The 23,153-nt window shown below is 44.5% G+C and overlaps 1 pseudogene; it reads left to right on the top strand.

Annotated features, from left to right (window-relative positions):
* The first annotated feature begins 9,107 nt into the window (after positions 1 to 9,107).
* LOC139233500 (neurexophilin-1 pseudogene) lies at positions 9,108 to 22,828 on the top strand (annotated as a pseudogene).
* The last annotated feature ends 325 nt before the right edge of the window (positions 22,829 to 23,153 follow it).

Below are 23,153 nucleotides of genomic sequence, written 5' to 3'. Positions count from 1 at the left end.
TGATAGCGCTCGGATGTCATCCCAGTTACAGCAGATTTTGCCCAGCCAGCTCCTTTCAAGCAGTGTGGAGCCATCGCCCGGGACAATCCAGAGTGGCAGTTCATGCACCGTGCCCTCGTAGGTGACCTTGACCATGGCGCTGCGCAGGACAGTGATGAGCTCTTTGGTGTACGTTCTCAGTTTCGTGTGGATGGGGCTCAGGGCTCGTCTGGATGCCTTGTTGCACCACAGTCTCTCAAACATCTTTTTACTCATGATGGATTAGCTAGTTTGCAAAGGATAACCTCATGGCCAATGCCAAGCACAAAAAAGTCTCTGAGCATTTGATCCAGGAATCCACCGAATTCGCAATGTCCTGCAAGGCGCCTTAGTTCGGCGATGTCGCTCGCCACTTCAGACCGTTGACATGTATAAAATCGATACCTTGCTATCGGAATGCTCTCCTTCAGATTTAGTTGCTCCCGGACCAGCGTACACAGTTCTTCATATGATTTGCTTGTTGGTTTCACCGGAGCAAGAAGGTTCTTCATGAGGCCATCGGTTTTTGCCCCGCAGACGGTGAGGAGGATCGCCCGTCGTTTGGCAGCGTTCTCATTCCCTTCGAGTTCGCTGGCCACGAAGCATTGGTCGAGTTGCTCCACAAAGGCCTCCCAATCATCACTTTCTGAGAATTTCTCCAGGATATCAACAGTTCTCTGCATTTTCATGTGATGGTTCGTTTTCTATTACTCATCACCAGTTGAATAAATAAAGCAATGTGACTGAGTACTGTAGACTTGCGTAAGTGTGACCTTAGTCTCTTTATTCTGACTCCAGAGTGCTGGCACAGCATGGGAGGCCTGCTCATATGCAATGCTCCCAAGGGATGCTGGGATCCCTTAGGACTTAAACAGATGCACCGTCTGGTGGCAGTAGAATGCTGGTTACAAGGTGTTGCATACATAACAATACCTGTACAATGAAACCATCATAAGATGCCTCAACAGCGGAAAAAGCAGCCGTCCTTTAATCCGAGTACAATCTTCATGTTGATTATATTTCTGAACAAAGTAACATGCTGTACCTTCTGAATATTTCTTGAATAAAGTAACAATTTTATCCAGCTAATCTCCTATTGTTGGTCAGTAACCCTGAAATAGTTTTAAACTCTGATCCCTCGGGATTTACTGTTTAGATTTACTGATGTGAGGATTATTTTAACCTAATCCGCCCTTGGGGAACAGTCGGGATTGGATCGGCTGTAATAATGTGGCATTGGGCGTTGCCTTATATGCAGCAAATGGAGGGAGCGAGGTTGGGAGAGGCCTCCCCTCCGTCCAGTTCTCCCCCATTACTTATTTTCGGCTTTGCTCATTTCGGGGCTGTACAGCGGCGGGGCGGTACAGTTTGAGCCACAGTCAGCTGGGCCCTGAGTGTGGGGCGGAGCACTAAGGGAGGCGTTACACACCTCTCCCAGGGTGCTCGGCCAGCTGAGCACTCTCGGCCCGGTTCTTCAGCTGGGATTTTCCCATGCTAACACCTCCCTTAGTGCGGCGCCCCACACTCAGGGCCCAGCTGCCCAATTTTGCTGACTGAGGCGCAAACTATTCCCGGGCGCAAATGTTACTGTCCCGCCGCCATTACCGCCCCGAAACCTTCAAAGCCGAAAATCCAGCCTGCAGAGTTGCTATTGCAATACTGAGAACGCTAACTACTCTACTGATTTAATCATTAGGCGGTGACAGACAAGCTTCAAATATGTTGTCTGGCAAACCATGCAATACAACACGCTGCTCGAGAGAGAGAGAGAAGCAGAATTCGGAATTCACGCAAATTTATTTCAGAACAATATTTTTACCTTGACAAATGGCATTGATGTAGAACAGCATGCTGTGCCTCCTGGTATGACACAGTCGCTATATTACAGGCATTGGTGCCAAAGCGATGAAAAATTAATTGAAATGAAAATAACGAATAGATTGAATTTTTAATGACTGAAGAAGTCAAGTGGCTACCGTTCCATGACAGTGTGTCATCTATTTAAACGGAAAAGTAACAGTTCCTTAAAACACAGCAGCATATATCCGCAATCCTTCATCCTAGACCTGTGCCTTATCTTTATTAAATAAAAGAATAATCTCTGACGAAGTTATAAAATATTAACAGTTTTACATATATTATTTTCATTAGCTTTGACAGGCTGCATGTGGCAGGTGCCAAGGAAATGCAATAGTCCAGTATTACTGTGATTAAAATGTGCCAAAATAATACTTAATGTAAATTCCTTCGACTTGCCTTTTCAAATGAATTGCCTAATTGCGGTTTCAGCTATCTCAGCCAGTGTTCATAAAGAATGCAAAGACTTACTGAATTCAACGCACAGTCATAAATCATTTTCAAACAGTGCTTTCACACTCTGCCACAGACAGACAGGGTCCACTAATTACTCTGCCTCAAATGCCTGCTGTGTTCTCATTCTGACAACGCACTAAAAAATAATTACAAAGTTGGCCTTTAATGGAATTAGTCCCTTGCCGGAGAAACACATTAACTTCATTTACAAGTTTAATATTTCTCTGACGGTGCTGCTCGTACAATAAGAGCCTGTACAGCCATTAATTATTAATACACAAGCAATATATTTGTTTGTTTTTATTTGGTCAGCCGGGTGTCTGATGCGTCTGGAAGTACTTCACCATTATTTAAGAATCTCTAAACGACTGAGAAATCCACACACAGCGTCCTCTTGCCTGATGTGGGGTGCAAACTCTCTCCCTGTAGTGAGCCTCTCACTTACTTAAGCCTTGAATTTAGGTGCAGGCTGCAGGTGCAATGAAAGAGGTCCCCCCAAGTGTGACTGGGTTATTGTCAGAGTTTAAACCATGTTTAAACAGCTGAAACCATGTGGTGTCCCAGCACAGAGCGCTTGTAAACCTGTTCTTTCTTCCCCTCTCCTTTTCAGTGCTTGTTAAGAAACTGTTCTTTTCGACGAAGGGTCATCAACCCAAAACGTTATCTCTGCTTTCTCTCCACAGATGCTGCCTGACCTGCTGAGATTTTCAGCATTTTCTGTTTTTATTCCAGATTCCAGCATCCGCAGTGTTTTGCTTTTGTGCTTGTAAACTTTCTTTTGCTTGTCCAACTTTAATACCCTACCAGCTAGGACTTGGCCCGCTGGAGTGACATGGGAAGGATTGTAGCCATAGTGACAGGTTTAGCCTCCAGGTCCTATGCATGAGAACATAAGAACATAAGGATTAGGAGCAGGAGTAGGCCATTCCGCCCCTCGAGCCTGCTCCGCCATTCAATGAGACCTGGCTGGTCTTCCACCTGAACTCCACTTTCCTGCACTATCTGTAGTGTATGAATAAAGAGTCTGACCAGATACTGTGAGCTCAAAGTAAAGTATGACCTTAGTCTTTTTTTGCAGGTCCCCAGAGTGCCTCTCCAGCCTGTGAGGCCTCCTTAAGTTACAGGTGCTCCAAAGTGATTGTGGGATCCCTTGAGACTCCAGGGGGTGAGCCCTCTGGTGGTTAAACAAGGTATTTACAGGTTTACATATATAACAACACTCCGCACCCCCCCCCCCCCCCTCCAAAGTCAATAGTGTAACTGTTTACAAGGTGAGTCGATCTGGGGCCTTTCTTTCCCTGGTTGATCGTCTCGGTGCAAATGCTGGTTTTCGTGAGTCGTTTGTTGGGCCCTCGCTGGGCTGTTGTGCAGCTGGCCTTGCTGGGCTGCCTGGTGTGGTGAGTCCTGCTGGGCTGCTGGGGGTGATGGGTTCTGCTTCGTGGTCAACCGCTGTGTCGGTTGCCACTGGTGTGTGTGTTGGGGGGTCAAAAAAGGTAGGGTCTAATGTGGGTTGCTCTGAATAGTCCGTGAATCTGAGTTTGGTTTGGTCCAAGTGTTTCCTGTAGATGAGTCCATTTGAAAGCTTGACCCAAAAAACCTTACTCTCCTCTTTGGCCACGACAGTGCCGGTGAGCCATTTGGGACCTTGTCCATAGTTCAACACAAATACAGGATCATTAATCTCAATTTCGCGTGACACATTTGCGCTATCATAATATGTATTTTGTTGAAGCCACCTACTCTCTCCCTGTTCATGTAGATCAGGGTGGACTAATGAGAGCCTTGTCTTAAGTGCCTTTATCATGAGCAGTTCAGCGAGCAGTGAGCAAGTGGGGTCTCGTGCGGTAACTAAGCAGGACTCAGGATAGGCGAGTCTGCAGTGAGCCTTCAGTTACCCTTTTCAAGCTCTGCTTGATTGTTTGCACTGCTCTCTCTGCCTGACCATTGGATGCTGGTTTGAACGGGGCAGATGTAATATGTTTGATCCCATTGCAGGTCATGAACTCTTTGAACTTGGCACTGGTGAAACACGGCCCATTGCCACTTACAAGGACATCAGGAAAGCCGTGCATGGCAAACATGGCCCGCGGGCTTTCAGTGGCGGCAGCGGACGTGCTTGCCGACATTATCTCACATTCAATCCATTTGGTGTACGCATCTGCAACCACTAGGAATACTTTACCCAAGAACGGGCCTGCATAGTTGACATGGACGCTAGACCACGGTTTGGAGGGCCAAGACCATAAACTTAGTGGCGCCTTCCTGGGTGCATTGCTTAACTGTGAACATGTGTTACATTTGTGCATACAGAACTCTAAGTCCGCATCGATTCCGGGCCACCACACGTGGGACCTGACTATCGCTTTCATCATTACAATGCCTGGGTGGGTACTGTGGAGATCACGAATAAAAGTGTCCCTGCCCTTTTTTGGCACCACTACCCGATTACCCCACAGAAGGCAGTCTGCCTGTATAGACATTTTATCTTTGCGCCGCTGGTACGGCTTTATTTGTTCCTGCATTTCTAATTGGACACTGGACCAGCTCCCGTGAAGCACACAATTTTTTACTAGGGATAGTAAGGGATCCTGGCTCGTCCATGTTCTAATCTATCGGGCGGTTATGGGTGATTGCTCACTCTCGAATGCTTTCATTATGCTTCCGTGGTGGGCAATGGTAGCCTGCCGAGAGCATCGGCACAGTTTTCTGTGCCTGGCCAATTGCGGATGCTGCAGTTGTATGTTGACAACATGAGCACCCATCTCTGGATGCAGGCCAATGCATTCGTATTTATCCCCTTACTTTCAGAAAGGAGGGATATGAGTGGTTTATGGTCAGTTTCCGATTCAAATTTGAACCCGAACAGATATTGATGCATATTCTTTACCCTATAAACACACGCTAATGCTTCTTTTTTAATCATGCTGTCGGCCCTCTCAGCCTTAGACAGACTTCTGGATGCATAGGCAATCGGTTGCAATTTCCCAGATTCATTAGGTTGGTGCAATACACACCCAACACCATATGACAATGCATCACATGCTAGTACCAAATGCTTACATGGATCATACAACACAAGCAATGTGTTTGAGCATAACAGTTTCTAGCTTTTACAAAGGCATTTTCTTGGCTTTTACCCCATACCCATTTGTCTCCTTTATGCAATAAGGCATGCAGTGGTTAGTACAATGTGCTGAGACCCGGTAAGAAGTTTACCAAAGTAGTTCAGGAGTCCTACAAACGACCGCAGCTCCATCACGTTCTGCGGCCTCGGTGCGTTCTCGATTGCCTCCGTCATCAAATCGGTGGGCCTGATGCCGTCCGCCGCAATTCTTTCCCCAGGAACTCCACTTCAGGCACCAGGAAAACGCATTGCAACCAAGATATCATCCTGGAAGACCACGGTGCGCGAGACCAACTTCAGTAAGCTTTCCATGTTTCTCTGGAGATCGCCGCGGCTGATTGAATCCCAAACGGGCATCTGTTGTAAATGAAGAGACCTTTGTGCGTGTTGATGCAAGTGAGGCCCTTCAATGATTCCTCCAGCTCCTGCATCATGTAGGCCGAGGTCAAGTCCAGCTTTGTGAACGTCTTTCCTCCCGCCAGCATCACAAAAAGGTCGTCTGCCTTTGGTAGTGGGTATTGATCCTGCAGGAAGAAACGATTGATAGTTACTTTGTAATCACCACAGATTCTGATGGTGCCATCTCCCTTGAGGACTGGAACAATCGGACTGGCCCACTCGTTGAATTCGATCGGCGAAATGATGCCCTCTCGTTGCAGCCGATCCAGCTCGATCTTCACCCTTCTCTCATCATGTACGGTACTGCTCTCGCCTTGTGATGGATGGGTCGTGCCCCCGGAATTAGGTGGAGCTTCACTTTTGCTCCTTGAAACTTCCCGCTGCCTGGTTCGAACAGCAAGGAGAACTTGTTTAGGACCTGGGCACACGAAGTGTCGTCGACAGGCGAGAGCGTTTGGACGTCGTCACAGTTCCAGCGTATCTTCCCCAGCCAACTCCTGCCGAGCAACGTGGGGCCATCGCCCAGTACCACCTAGAGTGGTAACTTGTGTAGCGCTCCATCGTAGGAGACCTTTACAGTAGCACTGCCAATTACGGGATTCAGTTCCTTCGTGTAAGGTCTCAGTTTAGTGCGAATGGGAGTCGGGACTGGCCTTGAGGCCTTGCTGCAACACAATTTATCGAAAATCTTTTTGCTCATAATGGACTGGCTCGTGCCCGTGTCCAGCTCCATTGACACTGGGAGTCTATTTAATTCAACCGTCAGCATTATCGGGGGGCACTTTATGGTAAATGTGTGCACCCCATATACCTCTGCCTCCCCGGTCTAAGGCTCTGGTTCATCGTGATCTGCCGTGGATCTGTCCTCCTCTGCAACTTGGTGGTTTGCAGGATTAGCAGAGTTTGCAGCTCGCCTGCACATACATTGGAGCTATCCCATTGTTTCACAGCCCTTGCAAACGTATCCTTTGAAGCAGCATGAATGGAAATGATGATCACCCCCGCAGCGCCAACAAGGTGTTAATGGCCTTGCATTCATCACCCTTGATGGTGGACTCTGAGACATCTGCGGACGTGCAGCTGCAGGCATGTGAGGCCTGCCCTGTACGTTACGATTCGAAAACAACATTACTTTGTTCACAGTACTTGTAGCAGCACTCGTGTGCTGAGAGATTTGCTTGGTATTGTCACTGTTGGCAATGAACACCTGGGCTATCGCTACGGCTTTACTCAAGGTTGGAGTCTCTACCGTCAAAAGTTTGCGAAGTATTATTTCATGGCCAATGCCAAGTACAAAGAAGTCCTGAGCATGTGCTCCAAATGTCCTTCAAATTCGCAATGTCCTGTAAGACGTCATAGCTTTGCAACATAGCTCGCCACTTCCTGACCTTCAGACCTCCTGTAGAACCGGTACCTCACCATCAGAACATTTTCCTTCGGGTTAAGATGCTCCCGGACCAGTGTGCACAAATCCTCATACGATTTCTCTGTGGGTTTCACTGGAGCAAAGCAGATTTTTCATGAGGCCATACGTTGGTGCCCCGCAAACAGTGAGGAGAATCGCCCTTCATTTGGCAGCATTCGCTTCTCCTTCCAGCTCGTTGACCACGAAGTATTGGTCGAGTCGCTCCATGAAGGTTTCCCAATCATCTCCCTCCGAAAATTTCTTCAGGATGCCCACTGTTCTCTGCATCGTTGTGGTGGGGTTCGTCATCTGTATCTCGTCGCCAGTTGTAGTGTATGAATAAAGAGTCTGACCAGATACTGTGAGCCCAAAGTAAAGTGTGACCTTAGTCTTTTATTGCAGGTCTCCAGAGTGCCTCTCCAGCCTGTGAGGCCTCCTTAAGTACAGGTGCTCCCAAGGGATTGTGGGATCCCTTGGGACTCCAGGGGGTGAGCCCTCTGGTGGTTAAACAAGATATTTACAGATTTACATATATAACACTATCCCTATATCCCTTGATTCCCTTAATATCCAAAAATAGCAATGCTCTCTGTCTTGAATATGCTCAAAGACTGAGCCCTCTGGTGTAGATAATTCCAAAGATTCACCATCCTCTGAGTGAAGAAGTTTCTCCTCATCTCGGTCCTAAATGGCCAACCCCTTATTGTGAGCAAAACTTTTTGGTTAACATTGCTCGGGAGTACTGTACTCCCCACACGACACAAGCATTATGTGACAAGGTCTGCTGCAGAAAACCGACTCGAATCCAAGTTCCCATCGTTGAGGGTCTCATTTTGGGAGCCAACTAGACCCCAAAGAGACTCAGCTTACCTCTCCCTTCCCAAAGAGGATTGTCGCTAGTTGATCATGAGGTGACTTACCTGCATGGGTTTGAGCCTTTTTTGGCACACAGCAGATATTGTTCCTTCTGCTATACTGGGCAGCAGCACAATTTACAATGGTGTGTGTGTGAGTGCTTGCATATTGCCACCATCCACTGATCACTGATTTGAACTCGAAGTGGAAAATGCTGTTTGTAAGAGGAGAGAAAGTGACAGAGCAACCAGAAATCTGAAATGTTCTTCAGGCTACAGCTCAACAATAGCTCTTGAAGCAAATGTTTAGAGACAGAAAAGAACGTAAATGAAATACTGGATTGTCAGGTTTTTTTTCTCACTTTTGTTGTTTCATCAAAGTGAGGGGTGTTCCTCTTGGGAAATCGAGCTGGTGGATGAACTGGTAATGTGTAGTGTGATTGTTAATCCTTTTGTTAATGAACCATCAGCAGCAAGTTACGTTCCCAAATTCGGTATGACCAGATGCAGAGTTAAGTTCCCTCACCTCTGCACCAGCAAAATGGCTCTGTCCCAACCCAGACGAGGACTTCCTGCTGTACCAGGGTGACATTTTTCCACGTCCAACATCTGAGTGCAATTACAAATGAGGGCAGTTTTGTGCAGTAGGCCCATACCCATTACAGCCTGGATTGAGACTGTAATGTGAGCATGCTCACAGGTTTGTGGAACTGTTGCATTGTGAGTGGCTTAGCCAGTCACTTGATGTTCACAAGACTCAATGGCCTCAATTTTGGCCGAGCCCATTTGTCGGCACACTTACCGGAGTTGCGCCGCTTATCTGCGTTCCGAGGTGCGGCGAAAAATGTTGTTGCCACTTTGGCCGCTGTCCGGCCTCTTCACTGCAGTCGCACAGCATGGCGAGTCGAGTCAGGAGTGGAGCCAGCATTCTGCGCCTAAAACTGTGCCGGGACTTCTGCACATGCGTAGTGGAGTCCGCTGGTGATGTCCGCGCATGCGCAGTAGCTGCGAATCTGCAACAACTGTAGGGCTCTCTCACTTTCAGAACGTGGCGATGGACTCCTTCAGGTAAAGTTCTCTTCATTTATTCTGCCTCCTTTGCTGGGCTAGGGGCGGGCAGGAGAACTGATAGTGCTCCTGTTGTGTATGTAACCCCTGGCAACCTGTATCACATCACCACCAGAGGCCTACCTGTTGGAGTCCCAAGGGATCCCAGTATCCCTTGGGAGCACTGTATCTAAGCAGGCCACCCACGTCTTAACAGCACTCTGGAGTTTAATTAAAGGAACTAAGGTCACACTTACTCATTGCATACAGTACTCAGTTTCATCCTTTATTACGAGCATAATAGCTCCTGTATGCCAGTGATTTCTATCAGTTCTCCTGCCCACTCCTAGCCCTGGCCAAGTGGCCTCCAGGCTGTACTCAAAGAAAACCCAAAGGAAACTCTTTAAGCATGGCTCCTGTGGGACTGCTGAGTTTACCCTATAGTTTTATGACAGAGTATCTTAGTGAATTTGTTTGTGCATTAAGATAAATGCTGAGGAATGGAATATCTTTTTCCTTTATGGAACTGGTTGCATTTACTACCGTTTAGTTGAGCAAATTTTTTTTGCAGTGTCAAGCTTCTATTTTTACGTAGCCTATCATTCGAGGTTTTGTTTGCAAGGTTTGGTGGTTTGTAAGGCTTGGTGGTTTAGGTCCAGGTCCTCTCCGCTTCCCGCCCCTATCCCAGGCCGAATGGCCTCTGATGTACCTGCCTGCGGCGATTTCTTTAACTCTCCGCAAGGGTTTTCTGAAGTGCCACATACGCTGGCCTAAGTAGATTTGGAGTAACTATTCGCTGGCCAAAGTTGCCTAAATGGGCAGAACTGAAAAAAAAAACGAACCTAAAAAAATCGTAACTAATTCAATTACGCTGGTGCAAATTGATTGAGGAAAATGGGCAGCAGCACAATTTACAATGGTGTGTGCGTGAGTGCTTGCATATTGCCACCATCCACTGATCACTGATTTGAACTCGAAGTAGAAAATGCTGTTTGTAAGAGGAGAGAAAGTGACAGAGCAACCAGAAATCTGAAATGTTCTTCAGGCTACAGCTCAACAATAGCTCTTGAAGCAAATGTTTAGAGATAGAGAAGAACATAAATAAAATACTGGATTATCAGTTTTTTTTCTCACTTTTGTTGTTTCATCAAAGTAAGGGGTGTTCATCTTGGGAAATTGAGCTGGTGGATGAACTGGTAATGTGTAGTGTGATTGTTAAATCTTTGTTAATAAACCAAATAGCTCTTAATGGCAATGTGTTGCTATGAATTCTTAAGCAAAGAACCATGAAACAAATACATTACAGAGACTATTAAAACCCATTCCGTATAGGACCATTACAGCCAGTAGAGAGGGGAAGCTTCCAATTCTATCATCTGGTCTGGATTTGAACCCAGATCCTAGTATCTGACCCACTGCAATACATTAATAACCCCTTCTTTTTCAGAAAGGGCTGCTATCAAACCTGGAGTTTTCCGTTAATTGCAGTTGTCTCTGGATACGCACGATTTTACAACTATTTCAGATGCAATTTGTTTTTTACTTGGGTACCAAATTTACATTGAGGTGGACTTTCTGCGGGGGACCTCCCGATCTCCCGCAATAACTTCACAGAAGATTATCGGAAACTCCAGAGAAATGGGGTAAACATTTCTCCAGTGTTTCTGCAGAAGTTACAACCAAAGATTGGAAGAAAAAAGAAAAGAAAGACTTGGATTTATACAGCGCCTTTGATGACCATCGGACATCTAAAAGTGCTTTACAGCCAATGAAGTACTTTTGGGATGTAGTCACTTTTGTAATGTAGGAAAAGCGGCAGTTGATTTATGCACAGCAAGCTCCCACAAACAGCAATATGATAATGACCAGATAATCTGTTTTTGTTATGGTGATTGAGGGATAAATATCGACCAAGACACCAGGGATAACTCCCCTGCTCTTCTTCAAAATAGTGCCATGGGATCATTTACATCTACCTGACAGGGCAGACAGGACTGCAATTTAACATCTCATCTGAAAAACAGCACCTCCAACAGTGCTGCACTCCCTCAGTACCGCACTGGAGTGCCAGCCTAAATTTATGTGCTGAAGTGGAACTTGAGCCCACAACTATTCTGACTCAGAAGCATGGGTGCAACCCACTGAGCCACAGCTGACATCACTAGCAAAACTTTATCTCAGTGTGTTTTCATTGATTCATTGATTTTCAGCAATAAATTTACACAACACAGTGCTTCTACTATTAGACCTGTTTATAAACGGGCTTCACATTTCACACTCTTGGAACCCAGGAGTCGTGTTATATTGAAGGAACACTGCATTTTGGCAAATGCAATGAATGCGGAAATATAACGTTTCCATTCAGGATGATCGTGGATGGAACTCCATGATGTCAGCAGACTATTACAAAATGGCCGCTGCCAGGCTTCCTCCAACTGATAGCTGTAAAGCATGAAACATAGCAACAAGACGGAGATCGATACATTTTTGGATATTAAGGGAAGCAACATAGAAACATAGAAAATAGGTGCAGGAGTAGGCCATTCGGCCCTTCGAGCCTGCACCACCATTCAATAAGATCATGGCTGATCATTCACCTCAGTACCCCTTTCCTGTTTTCTCTCCATACCCATTGAACCCTTTAGCCGTAAGGGCCATATCTAACTCCCTCTTGAATATATCCAACAAACTGGTATCAACAATTCTCTGCGGTAGAGAATTCCTCAGGTTAACAACTCTCTGAGTGAAGATGTTTCTCCTCATCTCAGTCCTAAATGGCTTACTCCTTATCCTTAGACTGTGTCCCCTGGTTCTGGACTTCCCCAACATTGGGAACATTCATCCTGCATCTAACCTGTCCAGTCCTGTCAGAATTTTATATGTTTCTATGAGATCCCCTCTCATCCTTCTAAACTCCAGTGAATAGAGGTCCAGTCGATCCAGTCTCTCCTCATATGTCAGTCCTGCCATCCCAGGAATTAGTCTGGTGAACCTTCGCTGCACTCCCTCAATAGCAAGAACATCCTTCCTCAGATTAGGAGACCAAAACTGAACACAATATTCCAGGTGAGGCCTCACCAAGGCCCTGTACAACTGCAGTAAGACTTCCCTGCTCCTATACTCAAATCCCCTAGCTATGAAGGCCAATGTGCCATTTGTCTTCTTCACTGCCTGCAGTACCTGCATGCCAACTTTCAATGACTAATGTACCATGAAACCCAGGCCTTGTTGCACCTCCCCTTTTCCTAACCTGCCGCCATTCAAATAATATTCTGCCTTCATGCTTTTGCCACCAAAGTGGATAACCTCACACCTATCCACATTATACTGCATCTGCCATGCATTTGCCCACTCACTTAACTTGTCCAAGTCACCCTGCAGCCTCTTAGCATCCTCCTCACAGCTCACACTGCCACACAGCTTAGCGTCATCTGCAAACTTGGAGATATTCCACTCAATTCTTTCATCTTAATCATTGATGTATATTGTAAATAGCTGGCATCCTAGCGGTGAGCACCCCACTAGTCACTGCCTGCCATTCTGAAAAGGACCCGTTTATCCCGACTCTCTGCTTCCTGTCTGCCAACCAGCTCTCCACGTCAATATATTACACCCAATACCATGTGCTTTAATTTTGCACACCAATCTCTTGTGTAGGACCTTGTCAAAAGCTTTTTGTAAGTCCAAATACAACACATCCACTGGTTCTCCCTTGTCCACTCTACTAGTTATATCCTCAAAAAATTCTAGAAGATTTGTCAAGCATGATTTCCCTTTCATAAATCCAGCTGATTTGGACCGATCCTGTCACTGCATTCCAAATGCCCTGCTATTTCATCTTTAATAATTAATTCCAACATTTTCCCCACTACTGATGCCAGGCTAACCAGTCTATAATTTCCCACTTTCTCTCTCCCTCCTTTTTGAAAAAGTGGTGTTACATTAGCTACCCTCCAGTCCATAGGAACTGATTCAGAGTCGATAGACTGTTGGAAAATGATCACCAATGCATCCACTATTTCTAGGGCCATTTCCTTAAGTACTCTGGGGTGCAGACTATCAAGCTCTGAGGATTTATCGGCCTTCAATCCCATCAATTTCCCTAACACAATTTCCCGACTAATAAGGATTTCCTTCAGTTCCTCCTGCTCACTAAACCCTCGGTCCCCTAGTATTTCCGGAAAGTTATTTGTGTCTTCCTTCTTGCAGACAGTACCAAAGTATTTGTTCAACTGGTCTGCCATTTCTTTGTTCCCCATTATAAATTTACCTGATTCTGACTGCAATGGACCTACATTTGTCTTCACTAATCTTTTTCTCTTCACATATCTATAGAAGCTTTTACAGTCAGTTTTTATGTTCCCAGCAAGCTTCCTCTCATACTCTATTTTCCCCCTCCTAATTAAACCCTTTGTCCTCTGATGAATTCTAAATTTCTCCCAGTCCTCAGGTTTGCTGCTTTTTCTGGCCAATTTATATGCCTCTTCCTTGGATTTAACACTATCCTTAATTTCCCTTGTTAGCCACGGTTGAGCCACCTTCCCCATTTTAATTTTTATTCCAGACAGTGATGTGCAATTGTTGAAGTTCATCCATGCGATCTTTAAATGTCTGCCATTGCCTATCCACCGTGAACCCTTTAAGTATCATTTACCAGTCTATTCTAGCCAATTCACATCTCATACCATCGAAGTTACCTTTCCTTAAGTTCAGGACCCTAGTCTCTGAATTAACTGTGTCACTCTCTATCTTAATAAAGAATTCTACCATATTATGGTCACTCTTCCCCAAAGGGCCCCGCACAACAAGATTGCTAATTAGTCCTTTCTCATTACACATCACCTAATCTAGGATGGCCAGCCGTGTAGTTGGTTCCTCGACATATTGGTCTAGAAAACCATCCCTAATACACTCCAGGAAATCCTCCTCCACCGTATTGCTCCCAGTTTGGTTAGCCCAATCTATATGTAGATTAAAGTCGCCCATGTACCTTTATTGCATGCATCCCTAATTTCTTGTTTGATAATGTTCCCAACCTCTCTACTACTGTTTGGTGGTCTGTACACAACTCCCACTAGCATTTTCCGCAGCTCTAGCCATACAGATTCCACATCATCCAAGCTAATGTCCTTTCTTATTATTGCGTTAATTTCCTCTTTAACCAGCAACGCTACCCCACCTCCTTTTCCTTTCTGTCTATCCTTGCTAAATGTTGAATACCCCTGGATGTTGAGTTCCCAGCCTTGGTCATCCTGGAGCCATGTCTCCGTAATGCCAATTATATCATATTCGTTAATTGCTGCCTGCGCAGTTAATTCGTCCACCTGATTACGAATACTCCTCGCATTGAGGCACAGAGCCTTCAGACTTGTCTTTTTAACACACGTTGCCCCTTTAGAATTTTGCTGTAATGTGGCCCTTTTTGATTTTTGCCCTCCATTTTTACTTTTCTTTTTCTATCTTTTGCTTCTGCTCCCATTCTACTTCCCTCTGTCTCCCTGCATAGGTTCCCATCCCCCTGCCATATTAGTTTAACCCCTCCCCAACAGCACTAGCAAACACTCCCCCTAGGACATTGGTTCCGGTCCTGCCCAGGTGCAGACCGTCCGGTTTGTACTGGTCCCACCTCCCCCAGAACCGGTTCCAATGTCCCAGGAATTTGAATCCCTCCCCCCTGCACCACTCTTCAAGCCACGTATTCATCTTAGCTATCCTGCAATTCCTACTCTGACTAGCAGATGGCACTGGTAGCAATCCTGAGATTACTACCTTTGAGGCATATGGGGATAGTGTGGGAAGGTGGAGTTGAGGCAGAAGTTCAGCCATGATCTTATTGAATGGCGGCGCAAGTTCGAGGGGCTGAATAGCCGACTCCTGTCCCTATTTCCTATGTTCTAAGTGGTGATACAGGGAAGCATCTCATCTCAATCCTGCACCTCCACCAAATAACATTGCTAAAATCATTGGCTCGCCACAAATCAAGCAATTAATACATCTAACTCCGATAATGTAAAAATCAGCGGCAAATGGGCAAAATGGGCAAAATCAGAGCTATATTAGTTTACAATGTGCAGCAGCATGAATATTCAAATAATCGAATATCTATTCTCATTCTCACACTATTATTTATATGTTAATGAGTTTAATACATTATTGCAAATCCAAATACAACTCAGGGGAGTTTTAGCCTGTTTCATGTTTAATTTATTTTTTCATGGCTCCATACCAGAGGGACTAGCACATTTTTCACGGTACACACTTGAAACTATGCACCATCAAAAATCAATAAAGCATTAATCCCCCTGACAGAAGTAAAATATTAACCGTCAGACTTGCTTGATCACCCCCCACCCCCCCCCCCCCCCCCCGCCAAGTTCTTAACTCCAAAAAGAACAAGAGTATTTAAACATGGAGGACATTTTGCAATTTGGGAAATGTCATCTCAAAGTCAGGATAAATTTATTTGCAAAATCGAGACATCGCAATTAAATCAAGAGAGTTAAGGAGTGTGTCCCATGGTGAACACAGCACGCGGCTGTTCAAATACTTTGGACCATCCGTAAAAACCATTTACTGGTCCAGCTACCCAATCAATGAGTGTTATCCTTTGAAAAAGCCTTGATAAGTAACAAGTATAATTTGTCACATTGAGATGGTTAACCTTTCTCCCCCCCCACCGCCCCCCTAAACTTTGCTTTGTGGATTGTAATTAGCTAACCTTCTAGCTGACATTCTAAATGATTATAATGAGTAATATATTTATATGACTATTGAATATAAGCAGATCATTAAATCAGAGCAGGAGATCCAACACTTTAATATTGAGTTATAAAAATTCGATTAGTGCCAGCTATTACAAAGTTCATCGGAACAATTAAATCAGCTATTATTAAACCGTCTCAGCTCATGTCGATAAGAGTTGCTGTCTTTGCTATATTTTCCCTCAATTTGTTTCATCTTGACCTACTTTTTATTTCTGTAAATATTATGGGGCTACTTCTGCCATTCTCCATTTCCAGCAGGAAGCCATGATCCCAGGGAGTGTGGATCGGGGTTATAGTGACCATATCACGGATCTGACTCCCTTCGAGTTAGCTCCAAAACAGAGATTGCAGAATTAACCCTTGTATCTCCATTTTTTTGTGTTTTTTTCCCTCTAATCCCTGCATTGCTTCTTTGTGATTAAATTATTTCTCTTACATCAGCAATGTAATTATCTTTTTTCATATATTTTGTTCATTTTTCTTCCCTTTCTCTTGTGCAAAAATTTGCAGGAATGGCCGTTGATACAAGTATTGGGCCAGATTTTGCTGTAGCAGGGCATTTAACACAAAGGTTTAGGCTGACACTGCAGTGCAATACTGAGGGAGTGCTGTACTGTTGGAGGTGCTGTCTTTCGAATGAGATGTTAAACCGAGGCTCCGTCCACTCTCTCAGGTGGACGTAAAAGATCCCATGGCACTATTTTGAAGAAGAGCGGGGGAGTTATCCCTAGTATCCTGGCCAATATTTATCCCTCAATCAACATAACAAAAAGAGATTATCTGGTCATTATCACATTGCTGTTTGTGGGGTTTGCTGTGCGCAAGTTGGCTGCCACGTTTCCCGCATTATAACAGTGACTACACTCCAAAAGTACTTCATTGGCTGCAAAACGCTTTGAGACATCCGGTGGTCGTGAAAGGCGCTATATAAATTCAAGTCTTTCTTACTTTTAAGCTATCTGTCCTGTGATGTACACAAGGTATTGGCTGCTGTGGATGACAAAGCACTGAAGAGCTGAACATTTTCCATATATTTTTTATCATGTGAGGTGTATTTAACAGCAGATAGTGCTGCGGCTGAAATTGGCACAGAAATAGGGCAGAAGCCATATCAACCAATAATTGAAATAGTCACATGTGCAGTCGGTCATATTTGCATTCAAACTTAAAAAGATGGCACTAGTGTTGCCACAACGTCCAATAGAATTGAGTCCCAAGAGTTTTATAACACAGTTACTGTTCCACTTGATCTTCAATATAACTTAATCATAATCCATTTCTCATACAGCTTGTCTCAATCATCATTGAAATAAAAAACGCATGCACTCTTTGAGGAGGCATTTGGAATGCTCTATTTCCACAGAGACGGCAGTAAGCCAGATGCTAGATCTGGAAATAGTACCAATTGTTTTAATAAAAATCCTTCCCTTGGTTAAAATGAAAGGAAATGTATTGCGTAAATCGTATATAACCATCTAATACTTTCAACAAGAAAACTCCAGTCTGTTATCGGAAATACATTCAGTTCATTCAGGTTATTGGACTCTGATGTAATGCCGTTTCTCTTTGATCTTCAATTTCGTGCTTACGATGATCTTTTCCAATCCATTATTAATCCACTTTATTCATTCAGATGTAAAACCGTCAGCTTTATAGGCTTCTTGCTTCATAGCAGAGAGGGATAAATCTGACAATTGCAGGCCAGTCAGTGGTGGTGGGGAAACGTTTAGAGACAATAATCCGGGACAAAATGAATTGGCACTTGGAAAGATAAGGGTTAATAAATGAAATCCAGCATGGATTTGTTAAAGGCAAATTGTGTTTGACTAACTTGATTGAGATTTTGATGAAGTAATGGAGAGGGTTGATGAGGGTAGAGCAATTGATGTTGTGTAGATGGACTTTCAAAAGGCATTTGATCAAATACCATACAATAAGGTTGTTAGCAAATTGAAGCCCATGGGATAAAGAGGCAGTGGCTGTGGAGATATGAAATTGGCTGAGGGACAGCAAGCAGAGAGCAGTGGTGAGCGGTCATTTTCCAGACTGGTGGGAAGTATAGAATGGTGATCCCTAGGGGTCAGTATTAGGAACACTGCAGTTTTTGATATATATTAGTGATCTGGACTTGGGCATACAGGGCATAATTTCAAAGTTTGCAGATGATACAAAACTCAGAAATGTAGTAAACAATGAGGAGGACAGTGATAGACTTCTGGAGGTCATAGACAGACTGGTGAAATGGGCAGACACGTGGCAGATGCAATTTAATGCTGAGAAGTTTGAAGCGATTAATTTTGGTAGGAAGAATGAGACAAGCCAATATCAATGAAATGGTACAATTTAAAAGAGGGTGCAGGATCGGAGAGACCAGGTGGGGGGGTGTACGTACACAAATCTTTGAAGATGGCAGGACAAGTTGAGAAGACTTATAATCGGCAAATGGAATCCTTGGCTTTATAAATGGAGCCATAAGAGTACAAAAGCAAGGAAGTTATGCGAAACCTACAAAAAACACAGGTTAGGCCCCAGCTGGAGTATTGTGGCCAATTCTGGTCTTGGGGAGGGTACAGAGGAGCTTTGCTAGAATGATATCAGGGAGGAGGGACTTCAGTTATGTGGATAGACTGGAGAAGCTGGGATTGTTCTCCTTAGAGCAGAGAAGGTTGAGGGGAGATTTGATAGAGGTGTTCAAAATCATGAAGGATTTCGATAGAGTAAATAAGGAGAAACTGTTTCCAGTGATTTGAAGGGTCGGTAACCAAAGGACACAGATTGAAAATAATTGGCAAAAGAACCAGAGGCGATATGAGGGAAACTCCTTTTGATGCAGCGAGTTGTTATGATCTGGAGCGCACTGCCTGAAAGGGTGGTGGAAGCAGATTCAGTAGTAACTTTCAAAAGGGAATTGGATAAACACTTGAAGGTGAAAGATTTGCTGAGCTATGGGGAAGGAGCAGGGGAGTGGGACTAATTGGACAGTTCTCTCAAAGAACCAATACAGGCACGATGGGCCGAATGGTCTCCTTCTGTCTTCTAGGCTCTAGAATAAATCCAGACAAACATGCAAATAACTTTCTGTAATGTATTTGCTTCATGGAGTCTTTGCTTAGGAATTCAGAGCAACACATTGCTATTAAGAACTAATCGGTTTATTAACAAAGGTTTAACAATCACACTACACAATCCACAAAGCTCACAACTGCATGCCTCATCGTGGATGACCTAGACCCAACTGACTGGGGTTTTATTTAGTCTTGTGAACATCACGTGACTGGCTAAGCCACTCACAACTCAACAGCTCTACAAACCTGTGAGCATACTCACAGGTGCATACATTGCACCTTTCGTTAAGAAAAAACATTTTAAGATTCCCTCTGTTTTTTTCTCATTCCTTCTTGGAAAACACATGGACAGCTTACTAGCAGAGTCACATCAAACCCTCCCCGAATTGGGCACTGAGGAATATGTAAGAGCAGCCAGCAAGTGACCATCTCCAAATCTACCTCCCTCCTTTGGTTGTAAACAGAAATCCCTCGCAGGGCAGGGCTGAGATTGGAAACTCAATAACAGGCTGCAGCACATTGTAGACCCAGGTTTATTTTTGCAGTGAGCAGGTGCTCCAATATAAGAACATAAGAATTCGGAGCAGGAGCATGCCGCACAGCCCCGCGAGCTTAACAAGATCATGGCTGATCTCCAACCTCAAACCACCCTCCCACCCGATCTCCGCATCCCCCGATTCCACCCCTCCCCCTGACCCCGAGTCCAAAAATCTATCTATCTCAGCCCCGAACATACTCAATGCCTCAGCATCCACAGCCCTCTGGGGCAAAGAATTCCAAAGACCCACAACCCTCTGAGCAATTAAATTCCTACTCATCTCAGTCCCAAATGGTTGACCCAACCCATTCCAAGACCATGCCCCCTCAGCTCCAGCCCTCCAGCCGTAGGAAACAAACCCCCAGCATCGAGCCCGTCAATCCCCCTCAGAATCTTACATGCCCCAACATCCTTGGACTGATGCTACTGGCACTCAGTGATACCTTTCACCAAATTAACTCTTGAATGCAGAATTGTTACCCAAACAGAGAGATATTTGCCATACAGTTCTATTCTCAGTGTCAGCTGTGGCTCAGTGGTTAGCAAATATCAGTTGGAGGAAGCCTGGTAGCGGCCATTTATAACAGTCTACTGACATCATGAAGTTCCATCCACCATCATCCTGACTGGAGACTTTAGATTTCCCCATTCATTGCATTAGCCAAAATATAGTGCTCACTCAAGAGTAAGTAGTGTGAAATATGAAGCCCATTTATAAACAGGACTAATAGTGGAAGCACTGTGTTGTTGAAATGTATTGCTGAAAATCAATGAAAACACACTGAGATAGAGTTTTGCCAGAAGTATCAACTGTGGCTCAGTGGGTACCACTCTTGCCTCTGAGTCAGATGGTTGTGGGTTCAAGTCCCATTCCAGGAACTTGAACACAAAAATCTAGACTGACACTGCAGTGCTGAGGGAGTGCTGCACTGTCAGAGGTGTTGTCTTTTGGATGCGATATTAAACCGAAGCCCCGTCCGCCCTCTCAGGTGGACATAAAAGATCCCATGGCACTATTTTGAAGAAGAGCAGTGGAGGCAGTGGAGTTATCCCTGGTGTCCTGGCCAATATTTATTCCTCAATCAACATAACAAAAAACACAGATTATCTGGTCATTATCACATTGCTGTTTGTGGGAGCTTGCTGTGCGCAAATTGGCTGCCGCGTTTCCTACATTGCAACAGGGACTACACTCCAAAAGTACTTCATTGGTTGTAAAGCGCTTTGAGACGTCCGGTGGTCGTGAAAGGCGCTATATAAATGCAAATCTTTCTTTTTCTTTTATTCTCTCCACGTACACTTTCCTCAGAGAGCTATCTGCCCCCACTACAGTAACAACTGTTGGAAATATCAAATGCTGCTTAATCCAAGTCAGTTCCTACTTGCTCCACTTGTTGTTCCACTTACTGGTTGGTTGGTTATTTAAAGAGACAGGATCTATTCAGCGACTGACTAATCCCTTGACAGAATTCAACCTAAACAAAACCAAAAATAGTAAAAACAAAACCAACAATTAGATCTAGCCAAAACGGGAAGTTGCCCCAAGAACCAAGGAAAGCATCATAGCCTCACTCCAGTCTCACGAAATCCACAAGTTATCTTCAGTTTGGGGGGACAGTAGCTTAGTGGTTATTTTACTGGACTAATAATCCAGAGGTTAAAAACAGAAATTGCTGGAAATCTCAGCAGGTCAGGCAGCATCTCTGGAGAGAAACAGAGTTAACGTTTCAGGTCTGTGACTCTTCGTCAGAACTTTATTTCAAATTCCAGCTTCCGCAGTATTTTCCTTTTGTAATAATCCAGAGGCCCTGGACTAATAATTCGGAGACGTGAGTTCAAATCCCACCACGGCAGCTGCGGGAATTTAAATTCCGTTAATTAAACAAATCTGGATTTTTTAAAAAGCTGGTATCAGTACTGGTGACTAGAAAATCCCAACTGGTTCACTAATGTCCTTTAGGGAAGGAAATCTGCCGTTCTTGCCCGATCTGGCCTATATGTGACTCCAGACCCACAGCGATGTGGTTGATTCTTAACTGCCCTCTGGAATGGCCCAGCGAGCCACTCAGTCGTACCAAACCAGTACAACAAAGTCAACACTGTGGGAGCACCTTCACCACACGGACTGCAGCGGTTCAAGAAGGCGGCTTACCACCACCTTCTTGAGGGCAATCAAAGGACGCCCACATCCCGTGAATGAATAAATAAAATTTTTAAAGTTTGTTGTATTTCAGCTCTTTTGACCACTTGGAGAAAACTTCACTGCAATACAAAGAAACCCATTTATTTATCCGGTTACAATTAGGGCAGAGTTGCTTTTTAAAGGGGAACCATCTTCATGCTAAGCATTTAACGAACATTGTTTTTTTGTTTGAAGGATTGTTGCCACGCAAGTAATGGTGCATGTTACTACGAGTTACATAACTGCAGCAGTGAGTTTTCAAAATAAATTGTTTTGTGTTGACCGTGCTTATTTAAGAATGGTCACCTGTGCATCTTTTTTTTAAATAACATTTAGCATCTGTTTCTGCAGGTTGCTTTTGCACATGGAAACACACCAAATGACACTGAAAATGTGAAATCCAGAGGATGGAAAAGCACACAAAAGCATGTCTTAATAAAAAGCCACAAAATGTCACCCCTCAGCCAATGGATGATGCAGACTCTGCCAAGCACGGGGAACACCACGCTACTGAGATTTCCATACTCCTCCTCCGCAGTCTCTTACTCCAAACAGGATATTTGGGATTGGTTGGGAAATGTGTCAGATCAACATGACGACCCCCACTCCAGAGTCAAGCGACGACCAATTGTTAAAACTGGGAAATTTAAGAAAATGTTCGGCTGGGGCGATTTTTACTCAAACATCAAAACCGTGAAACTAAACCTCCTCATCACTGGGAAAATCGTAGACCATGGAAATGGCACGTTCAGTGTGTACTTCCGCCACAACTCCACTGGCCAGGGAAATATATCAGTTAGCCTGGTGCCGCCGACAAAAGCGGTCGAATTCGACCTGGCTCAACAAACAGTGATTGATGCCAAAGATTCAAAAATATTCAACTGCCGTGTCGAATATGAAAAAATTGACAGAGCAAAGAAGACTGCACTATGTAATTATGATCCATCCAAGACTTGCTACCAGGAACAGACCCAAAGCCATGTGTCCTGGATCTGTTCCAAGCCCTTTAAAGTAATATGCATCTACATCTCCTTTTACAGCACAGACTACAGACTGGTGCAGAAGGTGTGTCCTGATTATAATTACCACAGTGACACTCCCTACTTTCCCTCTGGATGAAGTTGGTGGGAGGGTGAATTTGTTTCTTTTTTTAAATGACGTGCGGATTTGGAGTGATTGGCAGGTTGACTCACACACTGAAGCTCTTGGTGAGAACAGTTTAATAACTGTTGGTAGAGTGTTCTGTGCCTGTTATTACAGCATTCTGCAGTTCTGTAAGTGGAAGTAAAAATGTGTAAAAAGCCCAACACAAAAAAAACTCACAAAGGCTAATGCATAGCGTCACTTTTCGTGGAACACTTCAACAGACGGTGTCTGTTTCTGCCGTGCCAGTAATAGTCATTCCTGGCTACAAGAGGCAAGTTCAGATTCATATTGGTCATAG

This window comes from Pristiophorus japonicus, chromosome 21, assembly GCF_044704955.1.
Source record: "Pristiophorus japonicus isolate sPriJap1 chromosome 21, sPriJap1.hap1, whole genome shotgun sequence".
NCBI classification, from domain to species: domain Eukaryota; kingdom Metazoa; phylum Chordata; class Chondrichthyes; family Pristiophoridae; genus Pristiophorus; species Pristiophorus japonicus.
Note: the sequence above shows the minus strand (reverse complement) of the source record. Positions and strands in the feature narration are given on the sequence as shown.